The sequence below is a fragment of the Lycium barbarum genome, chromosome 11 (genome assembly GCF_019175385.1).
Source record: "Lycium barbarum isolate Lr01 chromosome 11, ASM1917538v2, whole genome shotgun sequence".
Taxonomy (NCBI): Eukaryota; Viridiplantae; Streptophyta; class Magnoliopsida; order Solanales; family Solanaceae; genus Lycium; species Lycium barbarum.
The window spans coordinates 2,204,766-2,215,866 of NC_083347.1; positions in this window are offsets into that span (position 1 = coordinate 2,204,766).

Genomic DNA, 11,101 nt, shown 5'->3' on the forward strand with positions numbered 1-11,101 from the left:
TCAGTAAAGTAGTTATTGGGTTCATCGCCTCGTGGCCTTGATTTTTTTTCTTTAAAGATTCACATTTAATGCAATCCAGACTCGAGATATAGTCTTTTATAGCGAAGGAACATTCATCTCGACAGTTTGCATTTGATAAAAGTCAAAATTTTAATTACTCTGAGATTCTTAATTGCTTTGATCTCGGTATTAAATGCGTTTTTTTTGTTGAATCTAAATATTTAATCATTCGAATCTCGGTGCATTTACTTTTTATGTTATAACTAGTTATGTGCACGTGCATTGCACGTGTATCCTATATTGATATATAATTTTTTAAATAATATTAAAATATGTGTGCTCTAACTGCCGAATAACTTCAAATTTAAAGAAAGAAATACAAGCTTGAAATACAGACTTTTGTAGTAATTAGAATAAATTAATGAAAGCTACGTAAATCAGGAATATATGTTTAAACCATATCCTAATGAATAATGATATTCAAGTTGAAAATCTAATAAAAAACTCGTATCACAAAAATTACAATTTCCCATTAAAAGGGGAACAAAGCGACAAGTCGGACAACCATAAAGGAGGAGGAATATATTTAAATTGTTTAGGTAACGACAGAGGTAGTTTCATACGGATAGCATAACGAATGGTAAAATCTTCGCATAGTAAACGACATATTTAACGAATGGCAAAATGATTCTTTTCGCATAGTAAACGACATATTTAACGAATGGTAAAATGATCTTTTCGCATAGTAAGCGGCATATTTAACGAATGGTAAAATGATCTTTTCGCATAGTAAACGGCATATTTAACGAATGGTAAAATGATCTTTTCGCATAGTAAACGACATATTTGACTATTTTTCATAGAAAAAATCATGCATAGTTAGTCTTTATATCCAACTTGTAAATCTATATCTAATGATCTTTTCGCATAGTAAACGACATATTTGACTATTTTTCATAGAAAAAATCATGCATAGTTAGTCTTTATATCCAATTTGTAAATCTATATCTAATCCAAAACCTAAGGTCAAAACAAAATAATCCCCCATATAAATTTTAACAAAAGAATCATCTTTCTTTTTTCATTGAGACTTTTTGGAATCTACTATTTGTAAATGTAAGAACTCAATAATTAAAACATTAATAAAGGCGGAGTTAGATCATTATCTATAAGTTCAAACGAATTTAATAGCTTCTGATAAAAACACGTTTTTATATTAAACAACTAGAGGGTGATGCCTCAGCAAGCACCTTAACTCTACTCCTAAAACTTGACTTCACTAAACAAGCGATAAAGGCTCTTTGTATCTTATTAGTCAAGCGCTAACAAGCAAGAAACTAATATGCCCTAAGAAGCAACGACTTTCGTGCAACTGTTGTGCCCTTGCCTTTTGCTTTAGAAAGATTGCTCGTGGCTTGTCCCTACTCTTTCTTTATCGGTTTATAATGATTTTGTGACTTTGTTCAATTCTTTCTCTCGTCTTACTATTGTCTATCTTAAAATATTTTAAAATGAAGTTAGGTTTATCCTTCCTTTGTGGTTGAGTGACAAAAGGGGTAACGAGAATTGGAACATATTATTCAACCTAATCAATTTGTCTGCCTCAAAACGTGCGCTTCCACGAAGTATGAAACGGGTTTTGAACAATAATCACTCGAAATTAGTAGGAACCTAGAACATGTGATACACAAATTAAAAACTACAACATCTTGCGCACAACTTTGGAATAATCAGCAAAGAAAGGCAACATAAGCTGCAGAAAAGCACTTACCTCAGAAGAGAAATCAATAGCCGTGCAAATAAATTTAAGAAATGAAGAACACGAATCGAACCCCCACAAGATTTTGAGTAGCAATTACCCATAGCAGAAGATGAAGATTGCCTTAGCCAAAGAGGAATTTACAGATCAATTTTATTCTAAACTTATACATTTTTGCTTTAGTTTGTTTATTTTTTGGACGTTTTTGTTTGCTTTATTTTATTTTAGATATTATCAATAAAGTAGTCATTGGGTTCATCGCCCCATGGCCTTGATTTTTTTTATTTTTTTTTTAAAAGAAAGGAAAGATTCACATTTAGTGCAATCATAGACTCGAGATATAATCTTGAAACATTCATCTCGACAGTTTGCATTTGATAAAAGTCAAAATTTTAATTACTCTGAGATTCTTAATTGCTCTGATCTAGGTATTAAATGCATTTTTTTTTGTTGAATCTACATATTTAGTCATTCGAATCTCAGTGCATTTAACTTTTATTTATAACTAGTTCTATGCACGTGCATGACACATGTATCCTATATTAATATATAATTTTTTTAAAATAATATTAAAATATGCGTGCTCTGACTGCTGAATAACTCCAAATTTAAAAAGAAAAGAAATACAAGTTTTTGTAGTAATTTGCAATATTACTACAAAAGCTGAATTATTTATACATTTTAACTGTTAACTGCATAAAAATATGCCAAGCAACATAACACGCCACACATATAAGCAAAACTTTTGTAGTAATTTGCAATATTACAAGTTACGATAGACGTAGAATTATTTATATATTTTTACTTTACCAATATGTCAAGCAACATAGCAAGTCACGCATATAAGTACAGCTTTTGTAGTAGCTAGCTTGCTATATTACTACAAAAGCTGAATTATCTATACATTTTAACTTTTGACTGCATACGAATATGTAGCACTGCCAGAGAAATATAAAAACACATAAACAAGAGTGAGAATTGAAAGTAATGTAGATTGTAGAATAAGTAAAAAATAGTTTACGTTGAGGAGAAGGGTTTCTGAAGTTGAAATCGCCGCTTGAGAGACTGAGTTTCTAAAATGGAAATCAAGTGAACCCTAAATCTAGTCAAGTGACTTTATATATGGAAGGGTAGAATTGTAATTAAATAAATGGTCATCGGGTTATCGCTTCACCCGTTAACAAAATTGGCCAAACCGTGACACATCCTAAATTCCTAATAAGCCAATTACCACAGGGTACTACCCGATACCCGAACCAGTAATCCATTAACCCAATAATTGGTTTAACCGTTAATAACCCTACATATAAGCAAAGCTTTTGCAGTAATTTGCAATATTACTACAAAAGCTAAATTATTTATACATTTTAACTTTTAACTGCATATATACAAATATTCGAAGCAACATAACGCAACAATAACAACAACAACCACCCAGTGTAATCCCGCAAAGTGGGATTTAGGGAGTGTAGGATGTACGCAGACCTTACCTCAACCTTTTGGGGGTAGAGAGACTGTTTCCAATAGACCATCGGCTCAAAGAGAAACATAATCAATGCATGCAGCAAAATTTTAAGATAGAAAATAACTCGTCACGCATATAATCAAAGCTTTTGTAGTAATTTGCAATATTACTACAAAAGTTGAATTATCGATACATTTTAACTCTTAACTGTATATGAATATGTCAAGCAACATAACACGTCACACATTTAACCAAAGCTTTTGTAGTAATTTGCAATATTACTACAAAAGCTAAATTATTTATACATTTGAACTTTACGAAATGCCAAGCAACATAGCACGTCATGCACACAAGCACAGCTTTTGTATTAATTTGCAATATTTTTGGCATATATGTGTAACAACAATTTTAACAATTTTGGCAGTAATTAGTGCAGCTCAATATTAACCTAAACAGCACAAAACTAGATTTTCTAGAGTTGCGCAAATTATATCTTTAAATTATTTCTAGATTTAATGAATCGTAACACATACGACATGAAAAAAAATGAAATAGTAAAAAGATCTAATTTTTGGCTAAATCTACGAAACCCTAAGCTACAAAAAGCCATAACTTTTTAACACATATACTTGTACAGAGATTGTCATATACTTGCAGCAACAATTTGGCAGTAATTAGTACAGTTCAATATTAACCTAACAACACAACACTATAATTTCTAGAATTGTACAAATTATATCTTCAAAGTATTTCTAGATTCAATGAATTTTTGAATGTGTTTGTTTGTTAAATCTAAATATTTTATTATTCGAATCACAATGCATTTACCTTTATTTTACCACTAGTTTCCTTGCACATGCTTTGCACGTGTATCCCATATTAATATATAAGCTTCTTAAAGCAGTATTAAGATATGTGGGTGCCGACCGCTGAATAACAACAATTTTAAAGAAAAAATTACAAGTTCGAAACACATAAGAACGATTAATCTATTTAAGCATAACACATAAACAAACATGCAAATTTGACCTCAACTGCTAAGTAATCACTCAAATTTTGGGATTTAAAATATAATAAAAAATATATTTTTTGATTTATCTACACTTGTAGTAGTTTGTATAAGAGTATGGAGGCCTTCACTGATGGTATTTACTCTGAATGTTATATTTGTTGTTTCATCTTTTTGTTTTTCCTTTTCTTGAAACAAGTTCACGTTTCCACACTGACGTGGAAAACATGATAGCAATAGAATGTTCGCTTTGATGATGAGGTCATAAACTGGAACTGCTATATATATATATATATATTCGATGACCAAATTATTGATATATGATGGTAATTGTATTGAGTAACAACTGGCCAACTAAAGGAATGACCTGGATTTATTTTATCCACAATTCCTCATCCTACGTCTTCTGTTTTGTCCTTGTATACTTCATCACAAAAGGCAGATTTTTTACTAAGATGTGTGTGTTGATCTTTCAAACGTTCGTCGTTTATACTTTATTGCTTTCATTTACCAACTAGACGGCCTATGCTCGTGCTGCGCACGGGCCCAATAATTTAGATTATAGTGTATCTATGTGTATGTAGTTGTTTTTGAATTACATTGTAGTTTGTGCTCTTATCTAAAATTTTATTATATTAATGTTTGTTACGAATACAAAATCGACAAATTTATTAATATTTTTTAAAAGAGAAGACTTGTTTAAAAGGAAACTATTTTCCTCTCTTTGAGATAAAACAATAGCAATATTTAAGCATCAGTTGATACTTTCAATTTTAATTCGATTAATTTAGAGGTGTAAAATACTTATTATTTTTTATCAAATTTTGATTTGGATAATTTTAATTCAAATAATTAAATTAATTTTACATGTTTAAAACGAAACAAAGTAGAAATTGATTTTCTATTTAAACGAAGAAATACTATTTTTTAATTTTTGGTAAATATTCTCGGTTTAGCTCATTTTACTTGTCATGTTGTCTTTTGCATGTTTTTTTAAGAAAACATCGATTAGAATTATAATTTGACTAATTTACCTTATTCATTATTTGATCTCCATTTGATATTTTTTTTACGACATTAATCTCTTTTCACATTTATTAGAGTAAGAATAAAAATAAAAAAGTAATTAAATTCTATCTTATTTTAAAATATAAATATTTTAAGTATATTTATTTTAGTGAACATAACAAATAAATGACATGACGGAATAACAAATACAACAGTTTAATACCTAGATTAGATCTCAGACTAATATAAAAAAAAGAAAGAAAACTGTATCGTTTGACTACTTAACTTTTTCAAGAAAAGCAATTTCATTTGCTCCCACTAATGGATTGATACGCACGTGGCAATGTATCCATCATTATTGACTTAATGAGATACTTTGGAAATTACATGAATATTGTTTGATTTTTTAATATGGAGTGCACTTTTTTTTTTGACATTATTAATTTGCACTATTTTTATGCATATATATACTATGTTCAAAACACGATTAATATAACATTGTAGTTTGTACTCCGTATTTAAAACTTTAGTATATTAGCGTTTACTACGAATACAAAGTCTGCACTTTTTTTTAACATTATTTTTTTTTAATATGGGGTTCATTTATTTTTTTTTGATATTGCTTGATTTTGTTAATATGGGGTCCACTTACAGTGAGTTTGGAGATGGTGGGTTTCATTTTTTTATTTTATATTGCTTGATGTTGTTTAGTATGAGGTCCACCCTTTATGGGGTGCATTTTTTTTTTTTGGACATTATTAGTTTGTACTATTTTTATACATATAATATATATACATATATTATGTTCAAAACACGATTAATATAACATTGTAGTTTGTGTTCCGTATCTAAAACTTTATTATATTAGTGTTTGCTATGAATACAAAGCCAACACTTTTTTTTTAACATTATAAAAGGTCCAAAAATACCCTTAAACTATTAAAAAAGGCTCATAAATACCCTCCTTCCATCTTTTGGTCTAAAAATACCTTTCCATCCACCTTTTAGGTCTAAAAATACCCTTAAGGTTTGTTTTTGGCTCAAATATACCCTTTAAACTAACAGAATATGTTTTTTTTTTTTTTTTTTCGGAAAAGGTCCAAAAATACCCTTAATCTATTGAAAAAGGCTCATAAATACCCTCCTTCCACCTTTTGGTCTAAAAAAATATGAACGAAATATATTTTTTTTTTTGGGTTTTTTTTGCATTTCATGAATAAAAAAATGAAATAGGAAATTATAATTTTTTTTTTACATTTCGTGTATTAAAAAACAAAATAGGAAATTATAATTTTTTTTTTCATTTCGTGTATTAAAAAACGAATAGGATAAAAAAAATTAATTTCGTTCATATAAAAACGAACTTGGAAAAAAGTGGAACTCACCGTCTCCAAACTCATGGGAAAAAAAAGTGGACCCCATATTATCAAAATCAAACAATATCCAAAAAAAAAAAAAAGTGAACCCCATATTAAAAAAAATATAATGTTAAAAAAAAAGTGCTGACTTTGTATTCGTAGCAAACACTAATATAATAAAGTTTTAGATACGGAGCACAAACTATAATGTTATATTAATCGTGTTTTGAACATAGTATATGTATATATATTATATGCATAAAAATAGTACAAACTAATAATGTCCAAAAAAAAAAAGTGCACCCCATAAAGGGTGGACCTCATACTAAACAACATCAAGCAATAAAATAAAAAAAGTGAAACCCACCATCTCCAAACTCACGGTAAAAATAAGTGGACCCATATTAACAAAATCAAGCAATATAAGAAAAAAAAAAAGTGAACCCCATATTAAAAAAAAAATATCAAAAAAAAAAAGTGCAGACTTTGTATTCGTAGTAAACACTAATATAATAAAGTTTTAGATACGGAGTACAAACTACAATGTTATATTAATCGTGTTTTGAACATAGTATGTATATATATATATATATATATATGCATAAAAATAGTGCAAATTAATAATGTCAAAAAAAAAAAGTGCACTCCATATTAAAAAATCAAACAATATTCATGTAATTTCCAAAGTATCTCATTAAGTCAATAATAATGGATTCATTGCCACGTGTGTATCAATCCATTAGTGGGAGCAAATGAAATTGCTTTTCTTCAAAAGGTTAAGTAGTCAAACCATACAATTTTCTTTCTTTTTTATATTAGCTTGATATCTAATCTACATATTAAACTGTTGTATTTGCTATTCCGCCATGTCATTTATTTGTTATGTTTACTAAAATAAATATACTTAAAGTATTTATATTTTAAAATAAGATAGAATAAGTAAAATGAGCTAAATCGAGAATATTTACCAAAAATTAAAAAATAGTATTTCTTCGTTTAAATAGAAAATCAATTTCTACTTTGTTTCGTTTTAAACATGTAAAATTAATTTATTAATTTGAATTAGAATTATCCAAATCAAAATTTGATAAAAAATAATAAGTATTTTACACCTTTAAATTAATCGAATTAAAATTGAAAGTATCAGCTGATGCTTAAATATTGCTATTGTTTTATCTCAAAGAGAGGAAAATAGTTTCGTTTTAAACAAGTCTTCTCTTTTAAAAAATATTAATAAATTTGCCGATTTTGTATTCATACCAAACATTAATATAATAAAATTTTAGATACTGATCATAAACTAAAATGTTATATTAATCGTGTTTTGAACATAATATATATATAATCACTATTCAAAGACAACTACGTATACATAGATGCACTATAATCTAAAGTGTTGGGCCCGTGCGCAGCACGGGCATAGGCCGTCTAGTTTTACTAAGATGCGTGTGTTGATCTTTCAAACGTTCGTCGTTTATACTTTATTGCTTTCATTTACCAATTTTAGAAGGGATGTGGAATATGACAACAAGCACTTTAGCACATTAAGTGGTCGTTTTGTTGCTAGTCAAAATGTCCTGGGATTACAATCCCGAGACTAATTTATCTCATCAGTTGGTATTATTTTATACCATCTGAAAGATGGTATAAAATAATCTCAGTATAAGTGGGTTAAGAAGGTATAAGTTGAGTTATTCCAGCACTAATTTTTATATCACGTTTGGTACAAGGTATAAAATAATCCCGGAATAAATCTATACCTTATACCAAATGCGGTATAAAAATTAGTACTGGCATAACCCATTTTATACCTCAAACCAAACGACCACTAAGCGTATAACGACAACTACAAAATCACTTAGCTCATTTTTTTTTCTTGTTCCTCAATCTTCTTTAATTCGAATAATTATTTTTTAATGATCGAGAAATCAATTATTCTACGTCATCTATTTTGTCCCTGTATACTTCATTACAAAAGGTAGTTTTTTTTTTTTTAAACTAATATGTGTCTTTAAGATGCTTAGCGTGTGTTGCTCTTTCATGCGTTTGTCCTTTATATTTTATTACTTTCATTTACCAATTTTAGAAAGGATCTGGAATACGACAACAAATGCGTTAGCACACAGTGTATAATGACAACGGCAAATCACTTAGCTAATCTTTTTTCCTGTTCCTCAATGTTCTTTAGGTTTAATAATAATTTTTTAATGATCGAGAATTTCTTTATTTCAACTTCGAAACTCGGTGGATGATGTTCTCGTCCTTCTTCTACACTTCTTCTTCAACATAACACGTCACACATATCAGCAAAGCTTTTATAGTTATTTACAATATTACTACAAAAGTGTATTATTTATACATTTTAACTTTTAACTGCACGAATATTCCAAGCAACATAACACGTCATATAAGCAATGATTTTGTAATAATTTGCAATATTACTACAAAAGCTGAATTATTTATAACAAATTTAAGAAATGAAGAACACGAATTGAACCCAACAAGATCTTGAGTAGCAATTACCCATAGCAGAAGATGAAAATAGCCCCAGCCAAATTATATCTTCAAAGTATTTCTAGATTCAATGAAACTTTAAATGTGTTTGTTTGTTAAATCTAAATATTTTATTATTAGAATCTCAATGCATTTAGTTTTTATTTTACAACTAGTTTGCTTGCACGTGTTTTGCACGTGTATCCCACATTAATATATAAACTTCTTAAAGCAATATTAATATATGTGTGTGCTAACTGTTGAATAACACCAATTTTAAAGAAAAAATTACAAGTTCGAAACACACGAGAACAATTAATCTATTTAGGCATAACACATTTGAATCGAAAGACATTAGAATTGCTACCGGTTGAAATTTTCAATCCCTCTCATTTGAATTGCCCCTGCAACTCGTAGAGGTAATACATAAAATTCCAGTCCATCCAAACTACAACTACAACGACTACCCTATATGGTCCCTTACTACTGACGGGCTGTTTACCACCTCTTCCATCTATAAAATTCTTTGGACCCCTCTTTCAAACCACAAAGAATTCAAGTGGATATGGAAGCTCAAAACTCTTAACAAAATAAAGTTCTTCCTTTGGCAATGCCTTCATAATTGCTATATTGCTCAAGAATTTTGGCAGGATATGGGTATCTCATTTCCAAGGATGACTGATGAAGACTGATTGGAAACCATTCGGGACTATAATCTTTCCACCCCTAACAACAATCCTCTATTCCATTGGGAAATTTTCTTTCCTTTTGCAATTTGGCATATTTGGCTCAATAAAAACCACAATGTCTTTAAACGGGATCATAAAAAGGTTACTACCCAGCTAGTAATTGATAGAGTCCTAGAGTACACCTATACCTCAAACAATATCCATCACACTACTATGACTCATACCATTTATATAAAATGGTACCTCCGGCCCAAAATACATTCAAGCTCAACATAGATGGTTCGTACTTAGAAAAAGATAAATCTAGCGGAATTGGGGGAGGAGTGGGGGGGGGGGGGGGGGAGGGGATGGGGGTTGATAAGGGATCATATAGGGAATTGGATTTTGGGATATTACATGAATCTCTTGCTACTAATCCACTTTACACTGAAATCTTGGCATTGCTCAAAGCTATGGAAGTTGTAAACAACTTACGGATTGCCATATCTGAAATAGAAACTGACTCCACCAAGGTAATCCGTAGTATGGAAAAAGAAGTACCACTACATACTAACTTGATCTTTGAGTGCAGGAGTTGGTTGAAGAAACTGAAGAGTCCACTACTCCGACATAATTTTACAGATGGAAACAAGGTGGCACATGTTTTGGCGAAAAAAGGAAACACCTACTTACCCGATGATCAACTAGTTATTTTGGATTTCCCACCCTGTTGGGTGATGTCTACTATATTAGATTATAGGAATGGACAAGGTAGTACTAAGGAAGTCTCCCCTACTGATTGTAATAAACTGGTATCCTTGTCTAATCTCAATGTTATCCACGCGTATGTACAAAGTTAGTTATTAAATAAAAACTCCACTTTGTCAAAAAAAAAAAAAAAAGTTTAAAAAGTATGATTTGACTATTTTTCTCTTACTAATATACTCATTTGTATATTAAGTTTTTGTAACAACCCAATATTTTTTCAAGAATTACTTCCTTATTTATAGTTTATTAAATTTTAGCGGGTTTCTTATAGAGTGGAATAATTATAGAATATGTTTACATTACATATATTTACACACCTACATATATAGAGATACATATTTTTAGGAAATTGTGTGTATATGTATACATGTGTAAGTGTAAATTGGTGAATTTAATTAATGACAAAATATGTTTAAGTGGGAAAAGAAGTGGGGCAGGCCCACTCTCGTTTTTGCTGCCACGTTTTAGGTGAGTTAGGGAGTTAAAAAAAGAAAAATGACTTTCAAATCTCTTTCTTGGTTTTGGGTACAGAGAAAACAAAAACAATACATATAGGAGGACATGAGTTTGGCG